Consider the following 18,299-nt stretch of genomic DNA (forward strand, 5'->3'; position numbering starts at 1 on the left):
TTCCTAATAATTCTTGGGAATTGAACACAAGGAAAGACGAGATGAATCTCCCAACACTTGGTTTTTTAAATTTTGAAACAGGTTCTCCCTATGTATGCCAGGCTGAACACAAATGTGCAATGCTTCACCATCAGCCTCCCAAGTAGCTGGGATTACAGGCATAGACCACTCACCCTGGTTTGTTTTCTTTTTAATAAAAAAAAAATTTTTTTTTTACACTACAGTGTATTGAACCAGTTGCCTTTAGACTGAGAAATATCCTTAGGCTATTATTTACTTTTACTTTGAGATAAGGATTTCCTAAATGTCTACATTGCCAACACTTTGCCATCCTCCTGCCTTAGGCACTGAGAGTGTTGGGATTACACACATGTGCCACATATCATGACTATTTTGTGTCCAGCACTGGAGATTTTCTCACTTAGTCCTTCCAACATGTGATACTTTACACATAGGGTACATCAGTGTCTGTGGAATTTCAGTGTCAAGGGCGATATAGATGTTGCACATTTGCCATGAAGACCACAGGTTGCTAATGGGAATTTGGGGTGACTCTAGTGATCCATTGACCCCTCGGCATTCAGGTAGCAGGGCAAGTGCTTGTGAGCTTGAGTCCACATGTCCTTGATTTGGGGTCCTCAAGTCCCTTGGACTCAGAGGTGCCTGATGGGGGCTGTGTGTCCCCAGTACAGATTCCCGAACACCAAGGGCCAGGACAACGGGGCAGAGGAGCTTTGCCAAGCTGAGTGTTTTGATGGAAACTTCCCAGCCAGCAAGGCGAGGACCCTGGGAGGTTGGGTCCATCCCTGGGCCCTGCTGAGGGGGTCCCAGCATTTCTGGTCCCCTAAGCATCCTGGCCATTCTGCGCCTTCTCCTCCAGTGTGTGCTCTGAGGGGGCAAAGCACAGAGGTTAGGAGGCTCACACAGGTTTGTAGCTGACAGTGGACACAGTGTGGCATGTGCTGAGGAGAGGAGAGGGGACCCAAGGCCCTGAGGGGACTTTAATATGCGGGAGAGAGTTTGGGTGGTGGCAGTGGATGCTGTGGACCCCAGGTGTCCAGTGTGGCAGCTACCAGGTGGGAAGGCCAGGGTGACCTCAGGGCTTCCGACCACCCTGATCACAAGGTTCAAGCCTTGGGGTTGGCAGCCCAGTGGGCAGCAGCTTCTTCTCGGAGCTCTTCTCCCGGGTGACACGTGTCCTGTCAGGGAAGACACTGGCTGGGGTAGAATGGGCTCTAGAAGTTTGTGGACAGAGCAGAGTCTGTGTGGTGTGGAGGGAGGAGCGCCTTGGGAGCACTCACGGTCACTGCCTGCCGCCCCCAGTCTGAGGACCAGAGGTCACAGCCCAGCTCCTCAGGGCATGGCCTGGAGGCGGTGGTGGAGGATGAGATCCCGGGACATCAGGTGAGGGGCCGGAGACACAAGAGGTCTGAGAAGGTGACCATGAGCAGGAAGGGGGACAGGACAAGGAAGGAGGGACGCGGGCAGGCAGAGTCGGGAGAAAGAAGAGACCGGAGGTGGAACAAGGATGAACAGGGCCAGTGCCAAGGGGAGAGTGCCCGGGTTTCCTTGTTAATTCACCTGCCTAGTCCCAAGTGGCCAACACAGACTGGCCAGGGCCTGAGTGAATCCCACCAGAGTTTCTGAGACCTCTTCCCATCATGTCAGCTTCCCTGGCACAGGACTCAGAAATCCCAAACATGTCCTGGCTCTAACTCTGATCACAATACCCTCTTCCTCTTCCTTTGGGCAGAGACAGAGGTGGGAGGCTGGGGTCACCTCCTGGGCCTGAGTCATCCCCCACCCCGTGGTCCTGCTCTTCTCCCTCCTCTGACTCTGAAGACTGGTCTTTCTTCTCCTGACAGGGCACTGAGGCAGGAAGCAGGGTGCTGACCCAGGCATTGGATCAGAGAGACGCCTAAGGCCTTCCTGCTGCAGCTCTGTCTTTGACCCTGAGGACTGGGCTCTCCTCCTCTTGTGCCCAGAGCCCTGAGTTCCCAGGCTGTCACTGCCCACAGCCTGAAGCAGGAAACCCAGGCAGGGTTGAAGCCTCTCTCTCTGGAATTCAGCCCTTGATCATCTAACTCTTGCGTCTCCGGCCCCTCACCTGATGTCCTGGGATCTCATCCTCCACCACCGCCTCCAGGCCGTGCCCTGAGGAGCTGGGCTGTGACCTCTGGTCCTCAGACTGGGGGCGGCAGGCAGTGACCGTGAGTGCTCCCAAGGCGCTCCTCCCTCCACACCACACAGACTCTGCTCTGTCCACAAACTTCTAGAGCCCATTCTACCCCAGCCAGTGTCTTCCCTGACAGGACACGTGTCACCCGGGAGAAGAGCTCCGAGAAGAAGCTGCTGCCCACTGGGCTGCCAACCCCAAGGCTTGAACCTTGTGATCAGGGTGGTCGGAAGCCCTGAGGTCACCCTGGCCTTCCCACCTGGTAGCTGCCACACTGGACACCTGGGGTCCACAGCATCCACTGCCACCACCCAAACTCTCTCCCGCATATTAAAGTCCCCTCAGGGCCTTGGGTCCCCTCTCCTCTCCTCAGCACATGCCACACTGTGTCCACTGTCAGCTACAAACCTGTGTGAGCCTCCTAACCTCTGTGCTTTGCCCCTTCAGAGCACACACTGGAGGAGAAGGCGCAGAATGGCCAGGATGCTTAGGGGACCAGAAATGCTGGGACCCCCTCAGCAGGGCCCAGGGATGGACCCAACCTCCCAGGGTCCTTGCCTTGCTGGCTGGGAAGTTTCCATCAAAACACTCAGCTTGGCAAAGCTCCTCTGCCCCGTTGTCCTGGCCCTTGGTGTTCGGGAATCTGTACTGGGGACACACAGCCCCCATCAGGCACCTCTGAGTCCAAGGGACTTGAGGACCCCAAATCAAGGACATGTGGACTCAAGCTCACAAGCACTTGCACTGCTACCTGAATGCCGAGGGTTCAGGGGATCACCAGAGTCACCCCAAATTCCCATAAGCAACCTGTGGTCTTCTTGGCAAATGTGCAACATCTATATCGCCCTTGACACTGAAATTCCACAGACACTGATGTATTGTATCTGTAAAAATGGAGGAGTTGGTACATGGGTGTAATCCCAACACTCTGGGTTGCTGAGGCAGGAGGATCTCAAATTGGTTACAATTTAGAAATTTAGCAAGTTCCTCTCAAAATAAAAAATAATATTCTAAGGATATACCTCAAAGACAACAGGTTTAATCCATAGTATTATAAAAATATCTTAAAAGAAAAGAAGCCAGGGGCAGAGTCGCCCATGCTTGTAATCCTAGACACTTGAGAGGCTGTGGCTAAAGAACTGCAAATTTGTGTCCACCCTGGGCTACACAGGGAGAAACTGTCTCAAAATTTAAAAAACAAAGTATTAGAGATGCAGCTTGCCTTTTCTTGTGTTCAGTTCCCAAGAACTATTAGAAAAATGAAGTCAGAAAACAAACTTTCAAAAGCCAACTTTTATTACTACTTAAAAACAATACTTATAATGCTGCAATGTGCCAGGAGGGTCCCCACATCGCAGTTCACCACAGAGTCACAGGGGGGTGGTGGCTGACTCCAAAGAGTACTGTCCAACGCTGTCTGAGTCAGTCCCTCCCTGCTGGCCTGTGTCCAGGCTTCTCTGCAACCTCTCCTCAGTTCTACACAAAACCAACCAACTGGCAAGGATAACTGAAAATGTGCTCACACATATCAGAGTTATTCCAACAGCAAAATCCACAGAATGAGTTTCAGCCTGTGCAATAAGAAACATTCCCAAAAGTACAGCAATGAGTCCCAAGCAGGAAAGAAGGAAATATTCATAGGTCCTTGACTTCTCCCACATTCTTCTTAGCAGACGGATCCTTGGATTGTCATCCTGCAAATGTTCGTACATTCTGATGTTTTACTGCCAAAATTAAGGGAAGAAGAAGAAAAAAAAGACAACAGGTCAGAAACACCAAAAGGTTACACAGAAAGCTTTCCCCTGGCTGGTGAATTTGCACCTTCTGTGAGTTATCAATCAGAACTTCCCCCTCTCCATTATCCTGAGGGTGTAGTTCAAGGGCGCTGGCTTTTTAGGAGACACTAATGTTCCCCTCCTAGGAGACTCAGAAGGCCAGAATTGGTCACTGTATCCCCACCCATCTACACTGGGGACTGAACCAAGGGCACTCTACCCTGGAGCTGCATTTCCAGCCCTTTTTTGTTTTGAAAAGCCTCTCCCTAAGTTGCCTACGCTGTCCTTAAATTCAGGATCCTCCTGCCTCAGTCACCACAGTAGCCTGGATTACAAGCATGCACCATAATGCCTGCTGGATTGTAGTTTTGTTTTTTGTTTTTTTTTGGTACCAGGGAGCGAACTTAGGTCCTTTCGCTTGCAAGGCAGGCGACAGAACCACTGAGCTAAATCTCCAGCCCTGGATTGTAGTTCTTGATGGTTTAAAATACATCTTTACAGGTCTGAGGATGTAGCACTTGTCCCACCACCACAAACATACACAAAAAAATGTGTACAAAAATTCTAGGAAGCTGTCCCAGGATGTCCACAAAGAATATTTCTAAGAAAGGAGTACTAGCCTCAAGGGACTAGAAGTAGAGTCATTTTAGCCCTCTGGGAGGCTCTGGCGGGAGAATCTCAGGTTTGAAGTCAGTCTGGGCAACTTAGAGAGGGCCTGTCTAAAAAACAAAACAAAACACAAATACAATGCAATAGTTCGGGTAGGTCAAAGAGAAGGCCCTGAGTGCAACCTACCATTTACTGAAAAAGAAGTAGGCTCTGCTGCCTTTTCCCCCCTGGTACTGGGGATCCAACTGAGGACCTTGTGCTTTTGAGGCAGGAGTGGCAGCACTGAGCTAAATCCCTGGCCCTTGCTTCCAAATCTTGATGTTATTTAGGATGAGTACTGATGTCCTTCTCAAATTTTTTAATATATATTATTTTGAGACAGGATCCCACATGCTCCACAAGCTGATTCGACAAGTTCCACAAACTGAGCTTGAATTTGTCATCCTCCTGCCTCCGCATCCCAGAATGCTGCGTTACAGGCAGGGGACACCACACTGGGCTTACATTTCCCTAAGAACCTAGACCCGCTTAGGATGCCTGTCCCTGTCCTGTGCCTCTTGCACTTGGTTCACACGTGGGTGTCGCTGTCCTGTAGAAGAGGGCTCGGGGGCAGGTTCTGAAACTCAGTCGGTGACGGTCCCCTCCCCAGTCATTTGGGGGCTCCCTGCTATTTTCACATACAGGTTGTGCATCTCGGATTCCAAAATCTTATTGGTGCTCAAAAGATTTCACATTTGAATCATGTCAGATTTGTGAGCTTCAGATTAGGGACGCTCACCTGGTGAATCACACACAAATGTTCCCAAAGGTGAAAACCTCCCAGTCTGAAATCGGCTGTGTCCCGGGCCTTCAGATCCAGGCTGCCCAGCCTCCACCTCCTCTTCCAGGACACGGACTGACTGTGCACCCTGCTGTCCCCCAGCACCCCTATTTGACTTGGGGTTTCTGTTGGATCTGAAGCAGAACCACTGGCTCGGGGTGGGGGTGACATCTTCACCCCCAGTCCACAGGCTCCTTGGGCAGGGGGCGCCCTACTGTCACCCGGGGCGGGGGCCGAGCTGAGAAAGGGACTCCCTGGGGCTGTCACAGCGTCCTGCTGGGCAGTGCCTCTGGCTCTGCCTTCTCTGCTTCCCCAGCCCCACTGCAAGAGCTCAGGCCTTTTCCAGCTCTGCAGAAATAACACAGACACACAGCACTGTGACATCCGCCTGTGTCTGTGACCAGGACCAGGCCACGCTGTGCTCAGCCTCCTCCCTCTTCTGTCTACAGACCAGAGGGCCCTGTGTTTCCATCTGTGACAAAGATGCACAGGAGCCCATGGAGGCTGTGGGCCGAGGCTGGGGCTCAGGGCAGGGGCTTCGCTGGTGTGCAGGAGGCCTGGGCTCCTCCCAGCACCGCAAGGGAAAAAGGGAAGAAATGCAGGCTGCATCCCGGCCCCACATCGGGCAGTGACACTCACTGAAGGAAGCACAAGGAGAAGACCCTAGCGTTTCCCATAGCTGCGGATCATGAAATACCGATTTGATCAAACTGTGTAGTGTTCTTACCTGGTCCTGTAGCACAGGCCTGTGATTCAGTCACTCTGGGAGGCAGGAGGATCACAAGTTGGAGTCCAGCCCGGGCAATTTAGCAACTTAGTTTGATTCTGTCAAAATACAAGAAGAGCTGGGGATGTAGCTTAGTGCAAAGGCCCTGGGTTCCATGCCCCAGTTACACAAACTCACACACATGATGTACAGAATACATAACAGACCTCACATGATCAATGCATTGTCAGAGCCAAAATTATGTTGGAGACCGAAGTTAATAGTTAGAAACTCAATCACAAGAGAGTCAAATTTTAAGTTGGTAGCCACATGTCAAACCCAGAGACAGGGAAAAACATTTCAGAATACAGAATGTCATTAAGTGAAGATGACTCATATTTGCAATGGATAAAAATACAAAGTGTTAAGAGCCTTAAAATGTAAAATACTTCTACAAATTCAGAGGGAATAATGCACCAGGTCACAGCAAAATAGTCAAGGGCTACAAGGAAGAGTCTGTCCCTGAAGAAACGAAAATTTTATATAATACACACAAAAGGTTACACAACTCATCTAAGAGAGTCTTAGAAAGTATTTTTAACTGACTTTAGCAAAAAAAAAAAAAAAGTAAGCTACTACATGTATTAGAGAAATGATTGTTTCTCTTATCTGGTACAACTGGTAGCTCTTTAGTAAAAAAAAAAAATCAGAAATATTTTCCCCTAAAAAACAGAAAGATGCCCTGTAAGACCAAAAGTCTCTAGAGAAAACACCAGAGAGGAGGGTGCTGCATGGAATTTATAGGAATAAGATTGTTGATTGGGAAATGAAAGAAACCTGGTTTATCACAAGGGGGATTTTCACATAGCAGGTTTTTCCTTAATTTAGTCAAAGTAAATGCCTCAATTCATGTATGGACATTGAAAACACCGTAAAAAGGAGCGATTGGCAATATATGCACACAACTGTTCATGAGAGCATCCTATATTTTAAAAAATGAAATAAACAGGAAACCAGATCTGATGCTCGTTGATTGGCGTTTGCGAGGGGCCTCACCTGCTGGGCACTGGTGCAGATGTTCCTACTGAGTGGCGGTTGCTCCCTTTAGCCCACGCCCTTTAGCCCAGCGTTTCCCCGTCCTCCCTGAGCATAGGAACCAGCTGGGCCCTGGCTAAACTTCTGCACAGATTCCCAGGTCCCCGTGTCTAAGCCCAGCTGAGCGGTCTGCGCTGGGACCTGGGGGTGCAACGCTCAGGGCCATCGCCTGCCCCAGCAGGGATTCTGTTCGCTCTCTGTGCTCCTCGGGAAATCGCTTAAGGGGGCGCATGGAGGAGGACTGGCATTTGTTCACTGCCAAATTCATTAAAGGAATCTTAGAAAACATGGACTAGAAGAAAAAAATACTTCTGCATAGAATGATATTATAATAAAATATATGAAAATATATGAAAACATTAACTGTGCAGCCAGGCATAGTCATGTACTCCTGTAATCCCCACATTCTGGGAGGCTGAGGCAGGAGGATTGCAAGTGCGACCCAGCCTGGGCAGCTTAGCAAGACTCTGTCTGAAAATAAAAACTGAAAAAACCCCTGGGGATGTCATTCATTGTGACACTACTGGGTTCAAACCCCAGTGCCTCAGAAGTAGTGAATAAAATAAAATATTGATTGGGCTTACGCTTGGCAGGTAGGACTATAGGTATTATATTTTTAGACTAAATAGAGCAGAAATGCTTAGTAGCAGAGCCAGGCACGGCAGCACACATCTGTGGTCCCAGCTCTTCAGGAGGCTGAGCTGGGAGGATCACTTGAGCCCAGGATTTGAGGCCAATGAGGATGATATAGCAAGATTCCTATGTTCCCAGACACACCAAAAATGAGAAAGAAAAATGCTAGAAGTGTAGCTCAGTGGTAGAGCATTGCTCTAAGCTGTGTGAGCCCTGGGTTCCATTGCCAACACCACAAAAATAGGCATGATTCATTAGTGTAGACCAGGCTGAGCTCAAACTGGAGGTGATCCTCCTGCCTCAGCCTCCAGAGTGCTGGGGTTCCAGGCGTGTGCCAATGCCCCTGGCCGTGGCAGGCATATTTAGAACATGGCAGTGTTTCTATGACATGAGGATGAACTAGAAGGGATGGAGAGGCATTCTATGTGAGATTTCTGGGGACATCCAAGAGGTCTTGTTTTTATATAATTATGATGAAATTAAATATATGATATGTGATGAGCTGGGTGTGGTGTTCCTGACTCTGATCTCTGCACTCCAGAGGCTGAGGCAAGAGGGTCACATCAAGGACCAGGCTAGCTTCAGCTACACAATGCAACCCTATCTGATAACTAAAAACTACAAATATGTGTGTACAGCATTAGGAGAGTGTAACATTGAATTTATATAAAACTCCAAATACAATGACTATATTTCTTTTTGGTTTATTTATGTCTCTTTTTTTTGACAAGTTCTTGCTCTGTGACTTCCTCTAACTGGGACCTCACTATGTAGCCAGGCTGTGCTCGAATTCATGGTGACCCTCCTGCCTCAACCTCCCAGTGGCTGGTGTTACAGGCAGGGGCCATCACACATGTCATGAAAAGCAAGTTTTAACTTGAAGCCACAAAAAGAAATTTTTTTTATCATGGATGAATTGAAATTGGCACGAAAAAAATTCATCCTTTTATACTTGATTGATTTGTGGTTGATTCAGTCCTGAACAAGCACCACCACCATCACCAGAACATGTTTAGCACCTCAGAAAGAAACTGCAAACCTTCTAGAAAGCCCTTCCTGTCCTTATCCTCCTCCTGGCTCTGGCAATCAAGAAACCGCTTTCTGTCTCTATGCATTGGCCCTTCTGGGTACTTTAGGTCACAGGAATCTTATAATACAGACTTAGGTCTGGTGTCTTTCACTGCCTGTTCTCTTTCGAAGGTTAATTCTTGTTGTGACATGTCAGTAAATCACTCCTCTTTACGGCAGAACATTTCACTGTACATAGGTATCACATTTCAGGCAACCTTTCATCAGTTGGAGGATACTGGGTTATGCCCACTTCTCTGGTACAAACAATGCTACCATAAACACTCACGCACTTGTTGGTGGACATGTGCTCTACATTGACCCTATGTTTAATGGTTTTTTTCCTTGAGATTTGATCTGAATAGTTTACCCAGGCTGGCAAGAGACTTGGCTCCTTCTACTTCATCCTCTTGAGTAACTGGGATTACAGGGATTTGCCTGTGCACCTGCTTTATATATTCTTTGCAAAACACTGAACTGATGTCTAAAGGGGCAACTTTATATTTGCCTGAACTTTTCGTCATGCTGGGGAATGGAAACAAGGTCTCTCACATGCTAGCCAAGCCTTCCAACACTGAGCTACATCCTGGGCCTTTAAAAATGTTTTACATCGAGACAGCTTCCCACTGAACTGCCCAGGCTGGACTCAAGCTTGCAATCCTCCTGCTTCAGCCTCTGCAGTGCTGGATGACAGGCTCAAGCCAACCCTCCACCCCCTGCAGAAACAACAATTGACAGCTCTGGGAACGTGCTGCCTAGTCCCAGATAGCCAACACAGACTGGCCAGGGCCTGAGTGAATCCCACCAGAGTTTCTGAGACCTCTTCCCATCATGTCAGCTTCCCTGGCACAGGACTCAGAAATCCCAAACATGTCCTGGCTCTAACTCTGATCACAATACCCTCTTCCTCTTCCTTTGGGCAGAGACAGAGGTGGGAGGCTGGGGTCACCTCCTGGGCCTGAGTCATCCCCCACCCCGTGGTCCTGCTCTTCTCCCTCCTCTGACTCTGAAGACTGGTCTTTCTTCTCCTGACAGGGCACTGAGGCAGGAAGCAGGGTGCTGACCCAGGCACTGGATCAGAGAGACGCCTAAGGCCTTCCTGCTGCAGCTCTGTCTTTGACCCTGAGGACTGGGCTCTCCTCCTCTTGTGCCCAGAGCCCTGAGTTCCCAGGCTGTCACTGCCCACAGCCTGAAGCAGGAAACCCAGGCAGGGTTGAAGCCTCTCTCTCTGGAATTCAGCCCTTGATCATCTAACTCTTGCGTCTCCGGCCCCTCACCTGATGTTCTGGGATCTCATCCTCCACCACCGCCTCCAGGCCATGCCCTGAGGAGCTGGGCTGTGACCTCTGGTCCTCAGACTGGGGGCGGCAGGCAGTGACCGTGAGTGCTCCCAAGGCGCTCCTCCCTCCACACCACACAGACTCTGCTCTGTCCACAAACTTCTAGAGCCCATTCTACCCCAGCCAGTGTCTTCCCTGACAGGACACGCGTCACCCGGGAGAAGATCTCCAAGAAGAAGCTGCTGCCCACTGGGCTGCCAACCCCAAGGCTTGAACCTTGTGATCAGGGTGGTCGGAAGCCCTGAGGTCACCCTGGCCTTCCCACCTGGTAGCTGCCACACTGGACACCTGGGGTCCACAGCATCCACTGCCACCACCCAAACTCTCTCCCGCATATTAAAGTTCCCTCAGGGCCTTGGGTCCCCTCTCCTCTCCTCAGCACATGCCACACTGTGTCCACTGTCAGCTACAAACCTGTGTGAGCCTCCTAACCTCTGTGCTTTGCCCCCTCAGAGCACACACTGGAGGAGAAGGCGCAGAATGGCCAGGATGCTTAGGGGACCAGAAATGCTGGGACCCCCTCAGCAGGGCCCAGGGATGGACCCAACCTCCCAGGGTCCTCGCCTTGCTGGCTGGGAAGTTTCCATCAAAACACTCAGCTTGGCAAAGCTCCTCTGCCCCGTTGTCCTGGCCCTTGGTGTTCGGGAATCTGTACTGGGGACACACAGCCCCCATCAGGCACCTCTGAGTCCAAGGGACTTGAGGACCCCAAATCAAGGACATGTGGACTCAAGCTCACAAGCACTTGCACTGCTACCTGAATGCCGAGGGGCCAGTGGATCACCAGAGTCACCCCAAATTCCCATTAGCAACCTGTGGTCTTCATGGCAAATGTGCAGCATCTATATCGCCCTTGACACTGAAATTCCACAGACACTGATGTACCCTATGTGTAAAGTATCACATGTTGGAAGGACTAAGTGAGAAAATCTCCAGTGCTGGACACAAAATAGTTTTGTGACATGGCACATGTGTGTAATCCCAACACTATGAGTGGCTGAGGCAGGAGAATCTCAATGTGGTGACTATTATGATCAAAGTGGTGATCAAGTTCTGGTCTCAAAATAAAAATAAATAGTAGCCTATGGATATATCTCTTTAAAAATGCAACAGGTTAGGGGCTGGGGATTAAGCTCAGTGGTTCCACCACCTGCCTCGCAAGCTGAGGACCTGGGTTCAATCTCCGGTACCAAAAAAAAAGAAAAAAGCAACAGGTTAAATACACAGTAGTGTAAAAAAAATATTACGAAGAAAACAAGTGTGGGGCAGAGTGGTCCATGCTTGTGATTCCAGCTACTTGAGAGGCTCAGACTGTAGAACTGCAAATTTGTGTGCAGCCTGGGCTACATAGGGAGAACCTCTTTCAAATTTTAAAACAAAGGGTTAGAGATGCAGTTTGGCTTTCCCTGTGTTCAATTCCTAAGAACTACTGGTAAAATAAAGTCAATAAAGAAATTTTCAAAAGGCAAATTTTATTAGAACTTAAAAACAATACTTAAAATGTTTCAATGTGCCAGGAGGGTCCCCACATCGCAGTTCACCACAGAGTCATAGGGAGGTGCTGGCTGACTCCAAAGAGTACTGTCCAACACTGTCCGAGTCAGTCCCTCCCTGCTGGCCTGTGTCCAGGCTTCTCTGCATCCTCTCCTCGGCTATACACCAAACCAGCCAACTGGTGATGATGAGTGAAAATGCACTCACACTCAACAGTGTCATTGCAACAGCAAAACCCACAGGGTGAGAGGGGGATTTTGCAAAGAAAACCATTCCCACAATTATAGCTATGAGTCCCAGGCAGGACACAAGGAAGTATTCATAGGTGCTCAACTTCTCCCACATTCCCCTTAGCAGAAGCATCGTTGGATTGTCATCCTGCAAACGTTCGTACATTCTGATGTTTTACTGCCGAAATTAAGGGAGGAAGAAAAAAAAACGATGACAGGTCAGAAACACCAAAAGGTTAAACAGAAAGCTTTCACCTGTGTGTGAATTTGTGCCTATTGTGCCTTTCAATCAGAGCTTCCCCTCTCCACTATTCTGAGGGTGCTGGCTTGTTTAGGAGACACTTATACTGCAGTCTTGGAGACTCAGAAGGCCAGAATTGGTCACTGTGTCCCCACCCACCCAAAATAGGAACTGAACCAAGGGCACTCTCCCCCAGAGCTGCATCTCCAGCCCTTTATTATTTTCAGAAGGTTCTGCCTAAGTTGCCTGGGCTGCCTTAAACTTTGTGATCCTCCTGCCTCAACCTCACCAGAAGCTAGGATTCCGCGCATGCACCATGGTGCCTGGTGGCATTGCAGTTCTTTGTGGTATAAAATGCATCTTTACAGGCGTGGGAATGTAACTGAATGGGAGAGCACTTGTCCAAGCACCACATACAGATGCAAAAACAGCTGCACAAAAACTGTAGGAAGCTGTTCCAGGACATCCAGAAAGAATATTTTTCAGGGTGGAGTACTAGCCTCAGGCCACTAGAGGTAGAGTAATTCCAGCACTCTGGGAGGCTCTGGCAGGAGAACCTCAGGTTCAAAGTCAGCCTGGGTAACTTAGACACTGTGTCAAGAAAAAACCCCCACAAATACATAAAATTGCGCTGGTAGCTCAGTGGGAAGGCCCTGGCTTCAACCTCCCAGTTATTACAAAAGAAGTAGACTCTGCTACCTCCTGAAGCATCATTAATACTTGATAATCAAGTTTTATACTTTATTCAGTACAAGTCATAAAATTTAAAGTCAAAGATTAAAAACGAGGCTTAGAAGGAGAGGTCTGGCCAGCAGCCCAAGGGAAATGTTCTTCCTGTCTTCTGCCACCAAGAGAACCCGGTGCAAAGTTTGAAGAAGCAAAGCCCATGGTGGGGAGGGGTTGCCAGACAGGTCCACACTGCCCAGAGGCTCTTGCTGGAGACCTTGGGCACTGGGTATTAGAAAGCAGCAGCTGTAATTGCACACCCAAGTGGACACCCAAACCACTCAAATCTTCCTGGGGTTTTAACAGAGGAGTGGGTTGCTTTTTCTACTGTCTTCCTTTTTCTTAACTTTTTGTGGTGCTGGGCATCTAGCACTTTTGCACTGAGCTGCATCCCAAACTCTTTTCATGTGACAGCAGGGTCTCACAGCCAGGTATACTGGCTCACACTTATGATCCCAGCAGGTAGAGGCTGAAACAGGAATGTGGGTGTGCAATTGAGGCCAGCCTGGGCTGCACAGTGAATTCAAGGCCAGTCTATACCACATAGCAAGACTCAGCCTGAAGAAACAAATAGAAACGAAAGTAAATGAAAAGCAGGGTCTTATTAAGCAGCTCAACCTGGGCTGATCATCCTCTTGCCTCAGTTTCCCAGAGGGCTGGATGACAGCAAGGACCACCATGTCTGCTCCCAAATCTTGGTGTTACTTAGGGTGGGTATCGGTGTCCGTCTTAAATTGTTTTATATATTTTATTTTCAGACAGGGTCTCATAGTTGCTAAGCTGCCCAAACTGTGCAGAACTCGTCATCCTCCTGCCTCCGCATCCCAGAATGCTGCGTTACAGGCAGGGGACACCACACTGGGCTTCCATTTCCCTAAGAACCTAGACCCGCTTAGGGTGCCTGTCCCTGTCCTGTGCCTCTTGCACTTGGTTCACACGTGGGTGTCGCTGTCCTGTAGAAGAGGGCTCGGGGGCAGGTTCTGAAACTCAGTCGGTGACGGTCCCCTCCCCAGTCATTTGGGGGCTCCCTGCTATTTTCACACACAGGTTGTGCATCTCGGATTCCAAAATCTTATTGGTGCTCAAAAGATTTCACATTTGAATCATGTCAGATGTGTGAGCTTCAGATTAGGGACGCTCACCTGGTGAATCACACACAAATGTTCCCAAAGGTGAAAGCCTCCCAGTCTGAAATCGGCTGTGTCCCGGGCCTTCAGATCCAGGCTGCCCAGCCTCCACCTCCTCTTCCAGGACACGGACTGACTGTGCACCCTGCTGTCCCCCAGCACCCCTATTTGACTTGGGGTTTCTGTTGGATCTGAAGCAGAACCACTGGCTCGGGGTGGGGGTGACATCTTCACCCCCAGTCCACAGGCTCCTTGGGACTCCCTGGGGCTGTCACAGCGTCCTGCTGGGCAGTGCCTCTGGCTCTGCCTTCTCTGCTTCCCCAGCCCCAGTGCAAGAGCTCAGGCCTTTTCCAGCTCTGCAGAAATAACACAGACACACAGCACTGTGACATCCGCCTGTGTCTGTGACCAGGACCAGGCCACGCTGTGCTCAGCCTCCTCCCTCTTCTGTCTACAGACCAGAGGGCCCTGTGTTTCCATCTGTGACAAAGATGCACAGGAGCCCATGGAGGCTGTGGGCCAAGGCTGGGGCTCAGGGCAGGGGCTTCGCTGGTATGCAGGAGGCCTGGGCTCCTCCCAGCACCGCAAGGGAAAAAGGGAAGAAATGCAGGCTGCATCCCGGCCCCACATCGGGCAGTGACACTCACTGAAGGAAGCACAAGGAGAAGACCCTAGCGTTTCCCATAGCTGCGGATCACGAATTACCGATTTGATCAAACTGTGTAGTGTTCTTACCTGGTCCTGTAGCACAGGCCTGTGATTCAGTCACTCTGGGAGGCAGGAGGATCACAAGTTGGAGTCCAGCCTGGGCAATTTAGCAACTTAGTTTGACTCTGTCAAAATACAAGAAGAGCTGGGGATGTAGCTTAGTGCAAAGGCCCTGGGTTCAATCCTCCAGTTACACAAACACATTTATGATATATAGAATACGTAATAGACCTCACATGGTCAATTCCTTGTCATAATCACAATTATATTGGAGACCAAAAATAATAGTTAGAAACTTAATCACAAGAGAATCAAATTTTAAGTTGGTAGCCAGGTGTGAAACCCAGAGACAGGGAAAAACATTTCAGAATAGAGGATGTCATTAAGTGAGGATGACTGTCATATTTGCAATGGATAAAAATACAAGGGGTTAAAATCATTAAAATGTTAAAATACTTCAACAAATTCAGAAGAAAAATAAAGCTGCTGACAGAAAAATTGTCAAGGGCACGAGAAAGAGTCCTGTCCCAAAGAAATGCAGATTTTAATGTAACATACATAAAAAGACACACAGCTCTACTAAGAGAATCTTAGAAAGCATTTTTAAGTGGCTTTATATATATTTAAAAAAGCAAGCTACTACATCAAGAAGAGAAATGATTGTTTTTCTCACCTGGTAAAACAGGTACCTTATTACTAAACAAATGTCAGAAATAGTTTCTCCCAAAAAACAGGCAGAAGCCCCAGAAGAGCAAATTTTCTTAGAGAAAAAGGCAGTCAGCAAGATTTTGGGTGGAATTTATAGGAATTAGGCTATGGATTGGGTAATGAAAGGAACCTGGATTCTCACAAGGGGGATTTTTCACACATCAGATTAGGTATTGCCTTAATTCGCCCACTGTAAATATCTCAATTTATGTATCACCTTTGAAAACACTGTAAAAAGGAGAGATTGGGGATATATGCACACAGCTGCTGACTTGAGGGTCTTATTTTTAGAAATAATGAATAAACAGGAAACAAGATCTGGTGCTTGCTGATTGGCGTTTGCGAGGGGCCTCACCTGCTGGGCACTGGTGCAGATGTTCCTACTGAGTGGCGGTTGCTCCCTTTACCCCACGCCCTTTAGCCCAGCATTTCCCCATCCTCCCTGAGCACAGGAACCAGCTGGGCCCTGGCTAAACTTCTGCACAGATTCCCAGGTCCCCGTGTCTAAGCCCAGCTGAGCGGTCTGCGCTGGGACCTGGGGGTGCGACGCTCAGGGCCATCGCCTGCCCCAGCAGGGATTCTGTTCGCTCTCTGTGCTCCTCGGGAAATCACTTAAGGGGGCGCATGGAGGAGGACTGGCATTTGTTCACTGCCAAATAATTTCATTGTAGATCTCTGAGAAAATGGGAGTAGAAGAGAAAAATACTTCTGCATAAAATAATATTATATGAAAATATTAACTGCACAGTCAGACATAGTCGTGCACTCCTGTAATCCCAGCATGCTGGGAGGCTGAGGCAGGAGGATTGCAAGTGCGACCCAGCCTGGGCAGCTTAGCAAGACTCTGTCTGAAAATAAAAACTGAAAAAACCCCTGGGGATGTCATTCATTGTGACACTACTGGGTTCAAACCCCAGTGCCTCAGAAGTAGTGAATACAATAAAATACTGCTGGGGCTTATGCTTGGCAGTGAGGACTATAGGTATTATTATTTGATCATGTTTTAGACGAAGTAGAGCAGATTATATTCAAAATGTTTAGTAGCAGAGCCAGGCACAGCAGCTCACAGCTGTGGTCCCAGCTCTTCAGGAAGCTGAGCTGGGAGGATCACTTGAGCCAGGAGGTTGAGACCAGCCTGGGCTATATGCTGGGATTCCTATCTCCCCACAGACAGCAAAAAGGAAAGAGACAATCACTAGGAATGCAGATCAATGGTAGAATGTTTCTCTAGGCTGTGTGAACACTGGGTTCAATTGCCAGCATCATAGAAAAGAGGCATGATTCATTAGTGTAGACCAGGCTGACCTCAAACTGGAGGTGATCCTCCTGCCTCAGCCTCCAGAGTGCTGGGGTTCCAGGCGTGTGCCAATGCCCCTGGCCGTGGCAGGCATATTTACAACATGGCAGTGTTTCTATGACATGAGGATGAACTAGAAGGGATGGAGAGGCATTCTATGTGAGATTTCTGGGGACATTCAAGATGTCTTGTTTTTATATAATTACAATGAAAAACAATATATGAGGGCTGGGGATTTAGCTCAGTGGTTTTGCTGCCTACCTTGGAAGTGCAAGGTCCCGAGTTCGATCCCCAGAACAAAATAATAATAATAATAATAATAATAATAATAATAATAATAATGTATGAAATATTATGAGCTGGGTATAGTGTTCCTGACTGTGATCTCAGCACTCCAGAGGCTGAGTCAAGAGGATCACACAAGGCTCAAGGCTAGCTTAGGCTACACAATGAGTCCCTATCTGATAAAAACAAAAACAAAACTACAAATATATATGTATGTTTCTTAGGAGAGTGTAAAGATTCAAGTTATATAAAACTCCAGATACAATGGTTTTATATTTGGTTTTGGTTTTCTTGTTTGATTTTTGAGACAAATTCTTGCTCTGTAACTTCCTGATTTTGAACTCACCATGTAGCCCAGGCTGACCTCAAAATCATGACGATCTTCCTGTCTCAAGATCTCACCCGCTGGGGTTATAGGCATGTGCCACCACACCTGGCATGAAACACAAGTTTTATCTTGAATCCACAAAAATAAACTTTTCTAGTCATAGGTAAATTGGTGCCAGGAGATTTTACTGTCTCAAGTGTACGTTTGATTACGGTGGATGCATAGACCTATACAATCAGTACCACTACGGCCAAAACATGTTCGCCACTCCAGAAAGAAACTCCAAACCTTCTAGAAATTTGATCCTATCCCCTCCTTCCTCTTGGCCCTGGCAACCAAGAAACCGCTTTCTCTCTCTATGCATTGGCCATTCTGGGTATTTTAGGTCACAGGAATCTTACGATACAGAGTCTCTGTGTCTGGCGTCTTTCATTTCCTGTTCTCTTTCCAAGGTTCATTCTTGTTGTGACATGTCAGTAAGAGATTCCTTTTTATGGTTGAATAATATTTCACTGTATAAGTGTATCACATTTCAGGCATCCTTTCATCAGTTGGAGGATACCGGGTTATTCCCACTTGTCTGTTATGAAATACGCTACTGTAAACACTTACACACTTGTTTGTGGACATGTGTTTTACATCGACTCTCTGTTTAATGTTTTTTTTTTTCTTGAGGTAGGATCTGGATAGTTTACCCTGGCTAGGAGGGGACTTGTGTTCCTTCCACCTTTAAAAATGTTTTACATCGGGACAGCTTCCCACTGAATTGCCCAGGCTGGACTCAAGCTTGCAATCCTCCTCCTTCAGCCTCTGCAGTGCTGGATGACAGGCTCAAGCCAACCCTCCACCCTCTGCAGAAACAATGATTGACAGCTCCAGGACTGTGCTCAGCCGATGGCCCTGTTGAGGCCTCTGCTTTATGGAGGGGCTGGC

At 48.4% G+C, this 18,299-nt stretch overlaps 1 long non-coding RNA gene across 2 annotated transcripts; it reads right to left on the bottom strand.

Moving 5' to 3' along the window:
• Nucleotides 1–3,454: 3,454 nt before the first annotated feature.
• Nucleotides 3,455–15,544, bottom strand: LOC110344230 (uncharacterized). Of its 2 annotated transcripts, XR_015450469.1 has the most exons (4): nt 15,422–15,544; nt 14,776–14,873; nt 6,108–6,205; nt 3,455–3,900 (listed from the first exon to the last, which is right to left on the bottom strand). It is a non-coding gene; the product is annotated as an uncharacterized LOC110344230 (long non-coding RNA). The 2 variants fall into 2 exon arrangements; XR_015450470.1 differs by lacking the exons at nt 3,455–3,900; nt 6,108–6,205 and adding an exon at nt 11,674–12,124.
• Nucleotides 15,545–18,299: the final 2,755 nt, after the last annotated feature.

Source organism: Heterocephalus glaber, unplaced genomic scaffold, assembly GCF_053883595.1.
Source record: "Heterocephalus glaber isolate CG9 unplaced genomic scaffold, H.glaber_assembly_v1.0 deba00000943, whole genome shotgun sequence".
Lineage (NCBI taxonomy): Eukaryota > Metazoa > Chordata > Mammalia > Rodentia > Bathyergidae > Heterocephalus > Heterocephalus glaber.